At 43.8% G+C, this 12,350-nt stretch overlaps 1 protein-coding gene across 2 annotated transcripts in view; it reads right to left on the bottom strand.

Annotated features, from left to right (window-relative positions):
- Positions 1-12,350, bottom strand: part of ATP2A3 (ATPase sarcoplasmic/endoplasmic reticulum Ca2+ transporting 3) — a 182,447-nt gene that overhangs the window by 151,021 nt on the left and 19,076 nt on the right. Inside the window, exon 3 of one of the 2 annotated variants that reach the window (XM_030536837.1) lies at positions 8,090-8,220. The gene's annotated coding sequence lies outside the window, so the exon portion shown is untranslated. Of the gene's footprint in view, positions 1-8,089; positions 8,224-12,350 lie in introns of both variants that reach the window. The other variant, XM_030536838.1, reaches the window with a different exon arrangement.

The raw sequence follows: 12,350 nt of genomic DNA, 5'->3' as shown, positions 1-12,350 counted from the left end.
TGCCTGCCCCAAAGAGCTTACAATGAAAGTATAAGACAACAGAGAACAGATGGCTAGAGACAGACAAACAGCAAAGTACAAGGAATCAATGAGACAATAACATCCTTATTTATATTGAGTGGTACCTTACTCTTCCACGAGCCCTACTGATGTTAATGGAAGAGAAAGGTGCTGCCAATGCCAGGCAACCGTCACTGGTTATCACAATCTGGCCCTGAGAAAGGATGACAGGAATAAGACAGAAAGAAGACCATGAAGGTAGCAAATAAAATCTTGCCTGGTATTAAAACAGAGAGAGTTTGTGAAAGGTTTCTTGCCATTGGGAAACATGTCACAAATGAGCCTGAACAGGAAGCTCAGTGGCTTATTTTCAACTGCAGGGCTTCGAGAAAATGACCTTTAGCAAACACGGGATCCCCGGCCGAGTGAGCACTGCTATTTTTAACCATGTATCAAGCCCAGTGGTGTCTGCTTCCTTCCTCTTTCTTACGGGCTTGCATATTGAGCAAAACACAAACAGATAAACTTGCAAAAAAAAAAAAAAAAGTTCAGAGGAAGGGAAGCCCATAGGCAAAAATACAACTCAGCCAAGTCACACTTGTAGTCACCTCCAGGGGAGGATGTTTAGTTTATACTGATGTACAAAAACCTGTCCATAGGACATATTAATCAGAAGAACTTTGGATCCAGGACTGATTGTGTTCAGTGATGGGGCAAGTGAGAGAAGACAGGCTAGCTAATTTATTAAAGGACTCTCTCAATGCCCACAGGCCTGGTCTTACCAAATAAAAGCCCTAATTCTATTTGCTCCTTTTATGGATTTTAAGTGGAGGAGGAATTTTTATCTAGTTCTTGCTTTAAAACAGCAGGTGGCTCAGAGGGTTGGTGATGGGCTATAGAGCTTTTCATGGGTTCAGGGCTGAATCTGGCCCATAGTAACTAAGTGTCTTCACGAACTTCTGGCTCTTCGAGGGACGACGTGAAATTAGTCTAATGAATGCTCAGCTGCCCATATTAAAAAGATGTTGCTGAGAGGTCAGCTCATGCTACCTTAGGGATAGTAATTCTCAAGCATGTCTTTTGGCTTTGGCTCAGGTTCTGAAAGTCTTCAGGGTAACTTATGTGAACAACAACATTGTGGTAGCACGCAGAAGCCTAGTCATGATCTAGGATCCCATTGTGCTAGGTGCTGTACAAACAGAATAAAAAGAGGGCCCCTGCCACCAAAATGTAAATGGTCTGCATCTAAATCTGCCTTCTGTTGCTATAGGTGGGTTAGCTCAGTGGTTTGAGCATTAGCCTACTAAATTTACCTTTTAAAACAAAAATGTAAGATGAGCTTCTCACATATTCATGTGACCCCCAAGAATTGGGGCTTTAAAAAAACACACCACCACCATATTGCAAGACTGGGAATAAATTCGTGGGAGATGCAAGGCTGCTAGAGATTGAGTGACTCAAGTTTTGGGAACCTAACTTGACAGACCCTGACTTACACTGGAAGCTCTTTGGGGAGCTCTTTGGGGGGGTCGGTCTTTTGTTCAGTATTTGTGCAGAGCCTAGCACAACGGGTCCATGACCGCTGTGCCTAGCTACTCCCACAAAACACATCATAACTCAACAGGTGGGTGCTCAGCACTCTCTGATACTCAGGCCACTTTAAGGTGTCTCAGGTTCGGCATCTAGTATCACCAGCCATTTTTTAAAGCCTTGATTTTTACCTTTGTAGGCAAACCAAATTTATGAAACCCACCTACCATTTTGTATACAAACTCTGTCCGGCTTCATCACTGGGCGTGAATTAAATGCCATCATTATTCTAAAATGATAGATCATTTAGTTAAAGGCATCACACTACCGTTGACATGCTGCATGGGCCAGATCCGCAGCTGGTGGAAATCAGAGCTACGCCAGTTCACCAGCTGGGGATCTGGCCATATGTTTTCAGTCTCAGCAGAAAGGCCAAAGACCCAGGACATAGGGGCTAGATTAACCTTTCAATCCTAGCAGATGGCAGGGATGACTCTTTAACCTGGATTTAGGATATGCACTGTTCATTCACACATAATACTCGGCAATGCAGGTTAAGTGCAGCTGGCAGCTCATGGATTACTGAAAGACATGGGAAGGAGGGGACACGGAAGGGTAGGGGATAATGTGGGTGAACAGGTCACTATAGATGGAAAAAAAAATGTACATGACTTTCCCAAGGTAGCCAAGGTGGCTCTTCAACCAGTGCAAATCTCTGAAATACCCTGGGCAGGTGCATGTATTTTCAAAGGGCTGGTTACGCTGGTGAATGCTTACTCACGTAAATCAACCCATTGAAATCAATGACGCATATGGAGGCTTCATAAATCCAGGTAGAAGTTGATGAGAGTTTCTGGCACAAGTAAGTGCTCCCCAGCACGTGTGAGCTTTGTTGGATGCTGTAGCCCAAAGGCAGCACAGAAGCTGGTTAGGTTGGCTAGTGGGAAGTGCTCTTTTCCCCACTTAACTTCACACCGCTTATTCCAAAGGGAATTAAAGAGTACGTTCCCGTGATGCCACTGCCTCCAGGCTGCAGTCAGAGTGCCGGGGAAACATCAGGCCACAAAAATCAAGGACCAAGATTTTGAAAGCAAAAAAGTAATATATGACTTCAGCCTTGCTAAAAGGATGACGGATTGGCTAGAGGGAGAGCAGCGGGGGAATCAAACAGGTTGACTCAGCCATGGCAGTTTGCTGTAGGCACACTCCTTGTTCTACTGCCACACTTTGTCACTTCATTTGCAAGTGTGTAAAATGTACGCATCACAACACCTTAGCGTGCAGGAACGATAATAAAAGCCCTATTCTCACATGACCAATTATCTACTGCTAATTAAACCAGCTTCCACCATGACACACAACCTTCCCAGCCACTCCAGCTCAGGAATAAGATAGAGCTCACACTGCACCGAAATCAACTCACTTTGGACTGATAGAGGAACCAAGTTCCAGGATAGAGAGTCTTCCACCAGCAGCGCTCTGCCTCTACTTGTCTGCGCTTCATAGTGATGGACAGTCTGCGGACACATCCTAGCTGAGCTCAACCACTGAAATGGTGTTTATGGAGAGAGAGGGTCTCAAGCTGTAGGGAATCAAACTACACAGGACTAACCAGTTTGAAAGCAACACCCTGAATTGCCCCCAGAAGCAAAGTGGAAGCCATAAGGAACAGATGAAATATGTAGCATGTGAAATGTGTGTAGCTGCATTCTGCACTACCTATGGCTTTCTCACTGGGAACCCCATATGGAACCCGCTGCAATAATCTTCTCTAGAGGTGACAAAGGTGGGAATACCCTTGGCAGGTTCACATCTGAGTGGGAAAGCCTCAAGCTCTTAGTGAACTGCTGAAAGTAAAAGGCACTTCTGGCCATCATCCCTACCTGAAGCTCTAGAAACACTCAGGGATTCAAAAGCAAATATGAGCCATCGATGTCATTAACAAAATAACTGAGAAACCAATTCCATAGAGCAAGCACAATCCATGCCTTCCAAACCCATCTCCCTCTGCACTAAGCCGGGTTCTTATCCATGCCACACTCAGCCAGGCATGTGGGAGAGCAAAGGGACCACATCTGATTGTAGGAAGAGTAGGGGGAGAGATTGAGCTCAGGATACCAATGACTGCTGCATAAACCATCTCCCATAGCAGTTTGTCTCCTTCCTGGGAGCTCTCACAGCATGAAGCCTCAGTTGGAAAAAAGAGGACATTCAAATGCCAAAAAAAGCATCAATCCCATGCCAAGCAACACAGCTGGGGCTCTTTCCTAAAAAATATTGTCAAATTAACCTGAGCTCCCTCAGGTCTGGCTCGCTTCAGGAAAGCCTGCTTGGGTTGGAGGGGGCTTGGTTAGGTTTTTTAGTATCTCTGAGCATTATTTATTTACCAAAAGTGACCCACTGCAAATGGGACAGGGAGGGAACAAAAACAAGGATACCTCCCTAACCGCCCTTCCCAGCAGAGGGGTAGCCAGCCATGTGAAAATGGTGCATTTGCTGACCGAAGTGTTGCTAAGGATGGCAGAACCAGTGATTATATAGTAACGCCACAAAACAACAGCTCCCTAGTTGTCATATTACATTTCATTTGCACTCCCCAGTTATAGTCTTATCAACCTCGCAGGATTTGCAAGGTACAGTGAATTTTCCTCCCTCAAACCAGAGATAAGGGTGAGGAATACTGGCAGCCCCAATGACCAGGAGGCAAAGATGCTCAGAATGACTGAGGCTATGCACTATTAATTCCCATGTAATATTCTGCATGTCCGTAAAGCAGATGATCTTGAAACTCACCTGAACTCTACAAGCCATAAAGGGAGCTTACAAACTCAGGGGTGTTGCCATCCCTCACAAGTTTATGGCGAGTCCCGTAAGTTTTTCATGCTTTGCTAAAAGTCCCAGCTGCTGAAATCATCCTCTTGCATGACAACCTTGGCTTTCAATTTTAAAAATAATAAAAAGCCAGTTTCTAGCCATCATGACTGTGGAGCTAAGACTGAAGATGATGATTTCTATTATTTGTATTATCATAGTGCCTCGGAGCCACAGACACAGGCCAAGACCCCGCTAGGTGTGCTAGGTGCTGTACAAACAGAACAAAGAGACAGGAAGCAAACGCACACTAAGGATTCAAAAAGCACAAAGTAAATAAAAAGAACCCAACTTTAAACAAAGCAAAAACCCTCATTCTTTTAAGCTAATCTCACAATATTTAGTGGTCTCAGGCTTGTGATCTTTGAACACTTGAGGCAGATAATACTGAAGACTATGAAGTGCACCCCTCATTAATAGCGTGCCTAGTGACAGTTCACATGTTACTGAATGTGCATGTTAGAAAGGACTGGCTTTCCTAGCCTTCCCTACACATCACAGAGCTGTAGTTTCTCTGCCTGAAAGCTTAGGTGTGCTGGAAACTATGTACCTTTGAGTTTCAGCTTTATGGTATTTGTCTTAAAGCCTCCAAACTGGGTGTTTTTCTTTTTGTCTTAAACATCTCCAGATGGGCTAAAAGACAATTGAGAGCACTCTCACTGTTTAACAGCAGAAAACCAACATATTGTGATTGCCCAGTGCTATCCTCGCTACACACCCACTAGACAATATGCATAAACCTAGCATCATTTGCATACTAGGAGCGTCCGGTTTGGGCATAATGGAAAATAATATAGCTCTGTGTCTGTTACATGGCTTATACCACCAGTGTAGATCCCAACAGAATATTTAATTCAATATGGATTTTTTTTTCTGCTCTGACCAAACCCAGACTCCTTATAGCCAACCTCAAACATTCAAAAACCATGAGTCAGGCTCCCAAAATCATGCAGCCGACATGACTGACAATTGGCATGGATTTTACAAATAATAATACATTTGGAATTCCTTTCATTTGCTTCCTGGTTTATGAGGCTTACTGGTGCACTCAGATCACACTTCTTATGTAATCATGAAGGTTAGAAACTCACTTTCTTTTTAAAATGAAAGCTCAGATTCTCACATAATCACATGACTCCAGGAGCTGAATCTTCAAGTAAAACAAGGGTCAGATTTACAGAAGTATTGCAGAACCCAAAAGGTGCCAATGCAGATAGTTGGATTTACAAAAGCATCTAAGCAGGTTAAGTTTACAATGATTTACAATGGGAGTTAAGCCCCTAAGTCCCCTAGCACAAGTCATGAGATTTGGCAATTCTGCACACTGTTAAGAGAAAGTGGACAATACTTGTAAAGAGTCTGCATTACACTGTGTGCACCTGAGACTACTGAAAGGAAGGGAAACAAGAATGAATACTCCACTGCCCAACACCAGGACGGATATCCTACCATCTTTGGTGAGAAAGATATGAAGGAACAATATTCATTTTGGTATGTGACTATGATACACTTTCCAGCAGGGCTGTCGTGCTGTATGGTTTGAGCAATGATGCATGTTCTGGTGCGGGTTAGGCTGGCTCAAGAGAGCCTCGCACAGAAACGTAAAACAAACAGTTAAGTAAATTTAATTTTAGCATCATGAGTGGGAGGCTCTTACAGATGGCATCAGTAACAAATTTACTAGCAGCTCTGCAGTGTGTCATCATTTCTGCTAATACTTAAGTGATGCAAATATAGAAAACAATGTAATTGTTGCTAGCTTTTTCATTCTTTGGCTGATAGGCCACGCTGAAAGCCTTGCACAGCAGTGTCCAGGGAATCACTTGAAATGAAGATTCTTGAGCATGTAGTTACTTGAGATAAGAGAAAAAGTAACATTTTCAAAGGCTCCTAAGTCATTTAAGTGCTTAAGTTGCATTTTAAAAAATGCCTTCAGTCCTATTAACTTTCAAAAAAAAAAACAGGCTACTAAATCACTTCTGAAAATGGGACATGGGCCAAGATTTTCAAAGGTGAACAGCAATTTTGAGTGCCCTACCTGAGACACCATGAAGGTGTCACTACCCATGCTCTGAAAAAAAAATCAGGCCTCCTTAAGGCATCTCAATTTTGGCAACCAAAATTCAGGCACTGAAAAATCACTTGTCACATATGAAAATGGGACATAAGCTCCTAAATCACTGACCCACTTTTGAAAATGATACCCAATAACTAGCTGATGCTCATATCATTGTGGCATTGAGGCAGTACGTGGAGGGGGACCCTAATAAAAACTCTATCACCCTATCAAGCAGAAGGTTGGGGTACTTTCATTGCTTGTGACGGAGTCACTGCCGCCCCGATAAAATCATCATGGACAGATATGACCTCATCAATATACTTCCAAAGAGCAAGTTAGAATGGACCAGATTGCACCCAAAGCCAGGTTGTTTAAAGTTTCATGGGGGGGAAGATGACTGGTCTTTATCCCCATCCCAGACCCATCCCACTTCACATCATTAACACCGTGCTGAGTTATCTACATAGAGGAGATATTTTTCAGGAACAGAGTGCGACCACTTCCAGCAAATGCATTAGATATAAAGCATGCTTGCCTGGTTGAGTTGCCACATAAACAGCTTTTCTATTTAAACGCGAAAACAATTGAATAGATTCCCTAGTGTATACTGCAGCAGTCTTGTCACAATGCAGATCTAAGAGAGCACACGCGCACGCGCACACACACACACACACAATTAGCAGACATTGTTAGTTTTAGTATTTAATATGAGCAGACTTTCTAATCTAGTGATAATTCTTAGTACATAACCCTTTTCACCCATAGGTCTCAAACCACTTTACAAAGGAAGGTCAGTATCTGTCTATCTCCCTTTTACAGATGAGGAAACTGAGGTACAGAGCAGTGAAGTGACTTGCCCCAGGACACCCAGCAGGTCAGTGGCAGAGCTAGGAACAGCACACAGGTCTCCTGAGTGCAGTGCCCTAAAACAATTGGCTGTATACACCAAAAGACTCTCTATATACCATTGTTCTGTACTGTCACAAGAGTTGAACTAGACTGCTTTATTATGGCACAGTTAATATCATGAGTTTATTCATCACACGACCTTTTGCAGGTGGAAACTTTTCATTGTCACCCAACTATCTGCATAAACCTTTGCTTGGGTTCCCTTTACAGGGAGAGAGTCAGCTCTGGCAGCCATCCCATCCCCTCTCCCAACCTTTTTCCAGTATGACATCACTTTTCTAAAACATTTCATGATAATATGCAGCCAGGAGGCTGAAATTTTGTTTTTGACCAAATTCCAAAAACAGCTGGTGAGAATTTTGCAGAACAGAACGGTGAGGCTTATTTTTTTCCATCTGGAGTTCTCTCTTATGGACATTAACATCTTTCTTAGGGTACAACTAGACAGCAACTGAGAGAAGTGATTCCCAGCTGGGGTAGACATACACTCGCTGGCTTGAGCAGAGCTAGCAGAGAAGTCTCGGGCTAATTACCTGCATACAATCCCACTTGAGCCACTGCCCCTGCCACTGCAGCCACATCGCTATTTTTAGGTGCTAGCTTGAGCAGAGCTAGTGCGGGTATGTCTACCCAATTGCTATGTGGACACACCCTTTGTTTAAACAAATCCATGTGAAGAAGCCAAGAACCACCAAAACGAAAATAAACCACCTGACTCACCTTCGCTGAGGACCCAGGATTGGGTCCCTGATACTTCTGCTCCAAAACCCACATGATTCTGCTACTTGATTTAAATGAGATCTTCAATAATGAGCAGTAGTTGTATATCCTTCATCCTTCCTGTGGGTCAGCTACTAGAGGACAAGAGAAAACACTGGATTATCCATCTCTGTGTTGTACTTATATGGCCATCAGCACCATAATATCTGAGTGAGAGCCTCACAATCAAATGCATTTATCCTCACTACCCACGTGGGAGGCAGGGCAGTGTTATCTCCATTTTACCGATGGGAAACTGAGGTAAAGAGAGGCTAAGGGCCAGATTTTCAAAGGAATTTGGGCACCTAGAGATACAGGTGGGCACTTAGGGCCAGGTATTTAAAGGCATTCCTGCACTCAGTGTTGCAATGCCTAACTCATTTGGGAGCCAAAGTTTCATTTTCCAAAGGGATTTAGGAATTTAGAAGCCAAAATCTCATTGACTGTCAACTAAGTGCCTAAATCCCTTTGGAAAATAAGATTTAGGCTGATAAATCAGCGCAGCAATGCCTAAATACCTATAAAAAGCTGGGCCCTCATGAGATTCTCAGAAATACTTAGGTTTTTGAAAACCTCCCTAGGCACTTATGAGTATTTTCAGACCTCAAAATACCTTTGAAAATCTGTCCCTGTGTGACTTGGCTAAGGTCACACAGGAAGTCTGTATCAGAGCAAGGAAGTGAACCGTGGCCTGCCCTAATCACAAGACCAATCATTCCTCATTGCTACAAAACCAAATCCTTTTAAACGGATTAGAAAGAAAAAATGGCAAGTGACTTGCAGGTAATACAGAACTGTCTCTGCTTCCCAATATGGGCCCGAAACCCATCCTCCTCAACCCACCTGTCACCAAGGCCCACTTCCTATTGAAATCAATGGAGGCTGCTTTGCCTAAGCCCTGACAGAGGAATTCAGAATGTGGCACAGACAGAACCACCACTCCAGGTGCGCACCAGAGATGCTCTGGTGTTTCAGTTTAGGAAACACAACTGTCCCAGATCTGGGCTGAGGGAAGGTTGCAGGAATACAAGTTCAGATAAAGTAACAATTAACCTGAACCTTTCCCCAGAGCCTGAACTGAAGTTACAAGTCTGCTTGTTTTTTTAAAGTTCAGTTAAAAATCCAAGTTATTTTTTTCATTTTCATATTGCTTCTGAACTTCCTGATTGTAGCTAGAAGCAGAAGTGCTTAAATTCTCTGGAAGAGGCAGCAGTCACGCACAGACTTTAGGGTAACAGCACGAGCAGAACTGAGGCTAGTAAGAATGCTAGGATTTGGGGCATTTCATTACTATGGTAGATGTGCCCCTGTATCTGTCCCCATACTGCACCTTTAAATTGCTAAGAAGTCAAAAGCAGGCTCATTAGGCAGCTCCAAAATGCAATTGTATTCGCAGTGCAAAGCTAGCCAATTTTTTGAACTTGGTAGAAAACAGAAATTTGAGAGCTCACAAATCCCCCCAAACTAATGCCCCAATCCAGGGGTGGCCAACCTGAACCTGAGAAGGAGCTAGAATTTAGCAATGAACATTGCCAGAGAGCCACAGTAATATGTCGGCAGACCCCCATCAACTCCCCCCCTATCGCTCCCAGCGCCTCCCATCCACCACCGATCAGCACCTCCTGATCAGCTGTTTCCTGGCATGCAGGAGGCTCCTGGGGGGGAGAGGGGAGGAGCGAGGGCACAGCAGGCTCAAAGGAGGGGGCAGGAAGGAGTGGAGTGGGGTCAGAACCTGGGGCAGAGCCAGGGGTTGAGCAGTGAGCACTGCCCAGCACATTGGGAAGCTGGCACCTGTAGCTCCACCCAGGAGTCGATGCCTATACAAGGAGCCGCATATTAACTTCTGAAGAACCGCATGTGGCTCTGAAGCCACAGGTTGGCCACCCTTGCCCCAAGGTACTTTTCCTCTGTTTGGAACTCTGCTTAACATTCGTCACAGGATCAAGTCCTGTATCTGAACCTGGTGATGTGAAACCTAGTGGAAATATCATTTTGTGCAACTCAACTTGTAATATTCCCAGCCAACACAGACATCTCACAAGATGGCCAACCTAATGATGCAGAGGCAAGAGGTTCAGATGAACCATTATACACCATTTGAATGATGGGGTGTTAAGAAAGGGAAGATAAGAACATTTCTTCTGCAGGGATAAGCAGCAGCAGCAGAATAACCTTTTCCTTTGGCATTGACACACCAGCTAATGGGTGGGATCTGACACTGATGGAGCGTGGTTGCAGCAGTACCATAGACAGCAGGATATATTGTACTAGTGGCAAGAAGCCTAGATGGGGAGGAAAGGGAAAGACGACAAGAAAATTATTGTACAGAAAAGACAGTGGGAGTCGAAGTCCAAATAACTGCCACTTCAGTCACAGTCCAACATGGCTTTTGTACCCAAGAATGTGCAATCAAGTTCTATTTCCAGCAACTGTAAAAGCCATTTAAACAAATACCTGATAAATGAATACAACACACAAGCCATTTCCTCCCTATTTCCTTCCATTAGGATTGAAATGCTTCAATTAATCATCAATAAAGAAATAAAAGCCTACAATGAATGACTAGGGATCTTATTATTCAAGTAAGTGTCCAGCCCCACCCCCCTTCTCATCCTGCAGGCAGCATTGCTTGGTGGTCTAAAGCAGAGACCTGCGATCCAAGAACACCTCAGTGCTAATCCTGAGTCCGTTATGGAATCCTCTGATGGGTTTTGTGGAAGTCACTTAACCTCTCTCTCTCTAAGCCTCACTTTTCCCATCTATAAAATAAAGATATGGGCATGCTGTGAGGTCTAGTTAGCTGATGTTCGTGCAGCACCAAAAACTCGGTGACAGATAGGGCAGTTTCCTGCAAGATCTTTGGGAGCCCATATTGTGAATGGTTTATGTATCACTGTGGGCTAGGGATTGTATGCACTCCACAGGGGAAAGGTTACCACAGCTCCAACAGAAAGTGAAAACAGAGGGGATAATGAAAGCAAAATCTCTTGGGTTACAGAACACCTCTAGAGAGGTACCACCACCTGGGGAGGGTCGCGTATTTGGGTTCAAACCAGATTCTCCAGACAGCAAACAGACAAAGAAAGGACTTAGGATTAAAAGACCTTGGTTCTGCTTCCTGATCTAAAGACTGACGTGAACTTGTAACCACAGTGAAAACCCAGTTCCAGGGTTTGGAGGACTGACTCCTGCCATCGATGTTGGAATTGGGGTGATCTCTGGTAAGCTTTTTAGCATGTGCATAGATTCTTTTATTGTTTTATCTGCACTCTCTCTCTAATGGTTTTATCTTAAGAATAGATGTGCTTGCTTAGAAGGAGCTGTGTAACTGCTGGCAATACACTGGTTATAGCCCATGGAGAGAAAGCAAACCCCAGATGCTGGCCTTTTAGGAAAACTGGTCTGCTGGGAATATCAGAGTGTAGCTCTGGGAGCTGTGCGGCCTTAAAACCTCAGTCAGAAGGGAGAAAGATGCAGGTCTCTGCCCAGGAGAAGTGATGGCTAGGACCTAGAAACCTTTCAGAAGGTGCCTTCAAGGGACCATGGAGAAGAAAATACTGGTGCATTTACCCTTGAAACTATGACATGCACTTAGTATTATTATTTCAAACAGCCTTAAAATAATAGAAACAGATTTAAGACAGGTGGGACCAAACTTTCAAAAGGGCTATGGTACCCATCAGCTACCATTGCCAGCCTTTATTTAGGTACCTAAGTGGTTTTGAAAATCTAGCTCCATTTGTGGATCCTGTGAGCTTCTGAAAATTCTAGCCTTAGATACTAGTTCTTCGTGCTATATACATGGGTCCTTTGGTATGTGTTGGGTCTCATCTGAGTGAACTTGAGCAAATGACTCAGTAAAGTTTTACACCTTCTAAACAGATAAGTAAATTGGACACTCTATAGAATAGGATGTCCTAGGCCCAAATGTTTATTTGAGCAATTTGCACTTGACTAGATTTTAGACAGAGTCTTCCCTGACTCATGTGCGAGTCCTCACTGAAAAATGGCACCTTCTTACTCAACAGATCTGGTCCCTGCCTGTGTTTTTCGATATGCTGACTTATTTCTCTGAGTAAAAACAACAAGGAGTCCGGTGGCATCTTAAAGACTAACAGATTTATTTGGGCATAAGCTTTTGTGGATAAAAAAAACCTCACTTCTTCAGATGCTTATGCCCAAATAAATCTGTTAGCCTTTAAGGTGCCACCAGGCTCCTTGT

This window comes from Gopherus evgoodei, chromosome 17 (genome assembly GCF_007399415.2).
Source record: "Gopherus evgoodei ecotype Sinaloan lineage chromosome 17, rGopEvg1_v1.p, whole genome shotgun sequence".
NCBI classification, from domain to species: Eukaryota; Metazoa; Chordata; order Testudines; family Testudinidae; genus Gopherus; species Gopherus evgoodei.
This window is presented reverse-complemented; position numbering and strand designations above follow the sequence as displayed.